Below are 2485 nucleotides of genomic sequence, written 5' to 3' on the forward strand. Positions count from 1 at the left end.
GAAACTACTCTGTATGATACTATAATGGCAGATACATGCCATTATATATTTGTCCCAACTCATATAATGTACAACATCAAGAGTGAGCCCTCGGGGCGATTGGGTGGCTCAGTCGGTTGAGTCGGTTGACTTCAACTCAGGTCATGATTTCATGGTTCGTGGGTTAAAGCCCCTGCATAGGGGGCTCACTGCTGTCAGCACGGAACCCACTTCAGATCCTCTGTCCCCCTCTGTCTGCCCCTTCCCCACTCTCACTCTTTCTCTGTCTCAAAAATAAACATTTAAAAAAAGTGAGCCCTAATGTAAACTATGGATTTTGGGTGATAATTATGTGCCAGTATAGGTTCATCAGTGTTATTCACCCTGTACTATAACAAATGTACCACTCTGGTCAGGATTTTGATAGTGGGGGAGGCTGAATATATGTGGGGGCAGGAGGTATATGAGAAATATATCTTCTGCTCAGTTTTGCTATGAGCCTAACATTGCTCTAAAAACTGAAGTCTATTTAAAACAACAACAGGCATTTGTGTTACTTAGTCCTGGGCTCAGCCAGGCAGTTTTCAGGATCTCACGAGTGGTTGCAGTCAGATGGCAATGGACTGGAGTCATCTCTGGGGCTTCCTCATGCTTGACACCTTAGGTTAGCCGGAACTCAGCAGGGGCTGGCAGGCCACACAGCCACATGTGGCCTCTCCATCGATCCTGGGCTTCCTTGAAGTATGGTGGCCCAGTTTCAAGAGTATCCCTAGACAGGGAGGGAGGGAGGAAGAGGGACCAGAGGGGAGTTGGCAGAAGCTTCCTGACCTACCTCCGGAAGGCATGCAGAGTGACAAGGTCATATTACAAGAGCACACAGGATGGGAGACTGTCATGGCTCTCTTTAGAAAATAAAACCTGCCACACGGACCTACCTTCTGGTCTGACTCCAAGGGCAGCTGGGAATTGGTCACATGCACGCTTCCTGCCTGCCTCCTGAGAAATGTGCATGTACTGTCTACCTGCCTCCAGCCCAGGCACGTCAGTTCACCAGCACTGATCTCATGGCACTCCCTAAGGAGGACCCCTTCTTTTCCAGATGAGGACACTGGAGCTGGCCCAGGCCAGGGCTCAGGCGTGTCTGCTGCCTTATTAGGAAAGCTGGCTCCTGAGCAGGAGGCCACTCTCCCCTAACTGCTGGGCTGCTCTCTGCCTCACCTGCTCTGAACAGGGGTCAGCCACCTCCCCGGAGCTGCCCACCTCCCTGGGTCTCTGTGCCCCCTTCAGCTTTGTCTGGGCTCCCCCCCACCCCACCCTGGCCACCAGCCAGGTGCTCATTTCCGTCTAGGGCCTGGTAACCACAGCCCCTCGCTCAGAGCCAGGGGGGCGGCGCTCAGGCTTATTGCCCGGCACGTTCTCCCATGCCATGCCAGGCGTGATCCCAGCCCGCGCTCGGCTCACGTGCAGAGGCCCCACCGCCCCTCCCTCTGCAGGAGCTGCTGTGTTCTCACCACGTGCTGGCTTCCTCTCAAACACTCTTTTGCCAATGACTACGTATCAGCCAGGCCCACAATACATGGTAAGGCAGAGGTAAGCCATCTTCGTGTGTGCGTGTCCTCAAGTAGGACTGCGAGCCTCAGGGGGGCAGGGACATGCTGTTGCCTGCCGCATCTCCTGGCACGTGCGGGCACTCACCTACTGAATTAACGGGCGGTGGATGAATGAGCAAACGAACGGACAAAGGTCTTAAGAGTTGAGCCTCCTCAGTCTGCCCGGTAAGGCAACTAAGGGTTACCTCCAACCCCAAGCACACCTCCCACAGGTCCTTTCCAACTGGGCCAAAACCTGCGTGCAGCTTCCTTTAAGGTTTAAAACTGTGGACTTGGCAGAGCTGCCTCCCTCCTCACCACCCCCACCCCCGTCTCCACGTCCCCCCCATTGTCATCCCCACCTGGCTACAGCACAGCCACGCGGTGGTCAAGCGGGTCATCTTGCAACTCGGATTTTAAAAGTTAATGTTTGCTTCTTAGGTATGCATATAATGGGCACTTTAAAATTAAAAGAGAGAGCAAGAGAAAGGAGAAAAAGAAGAAAATATACAGAATGAAATTCACCCATATCGCCATGACATAATTACTATGAACATTTCTGTAGTTTTCTTTCAGCGTTTTTCAAAGCATAAATATTTTACAGTGTAAAGCGTACTACATATGTACGTTGTAACCTATTTTTTTGAAAGCATTCTAGCACAAATACGCTCATTAAATTGTCTCCACAAACTTAATTCTAACATATGTTTTAATGGCTGCCTAATATTCCATCTTATGAATAAGCCACAATTTAAGCCATTCTTCCAGAGCGGGTCATTTGTTTGACAGCTCACTCTTTCATATGAGGCTGTGAGCAAGTCGTAAGCTTTGCAGTCTGCAAAGCCAAAACAAAACCCAAATCCCGGGAGCCCCTCCTGCCTCCCAGCACAGCACAGGGGTGGACGGCGTCGGCCCCA

At 51.3% G+C, this 2485-nt stretch overlaps 1 long non-coding RNA gene across 1 annotated transcript; it reads left to right on the plus strand.

The window, feature by feature from the left end:
- The first annotated feature begins 1526 nt into the window (after positions 1-1526).
- On the plus strand, positions 1527-2263 carry LOC122234287. Its single transcript, XR_006212050.1, has 2 exons — positions 1527-1754; positions 2010-2263. It is a non-coding gene; the product is annotated as an uncharacterized LOC122234287 (long non-coding RNA).
- Positions 2264-2485: the final 222 nt, after the last annotated feature.

This window comes from Panthera tigris, chromosome E2, assembly GCF_018350195.1.
Source record: "Panthera tigris isolate Pti1 chromosome E2, P.tigris_Pti1_mat1.1, whole genome shotgun sequence".
In the NCBI taxonomy this organism is placed as follows: domain Eukaryota; kingdom Metazoa; phylum Chordata; class Mammalia; order Carnivora; family Felidae; genus Panthera; species Panthera tigris.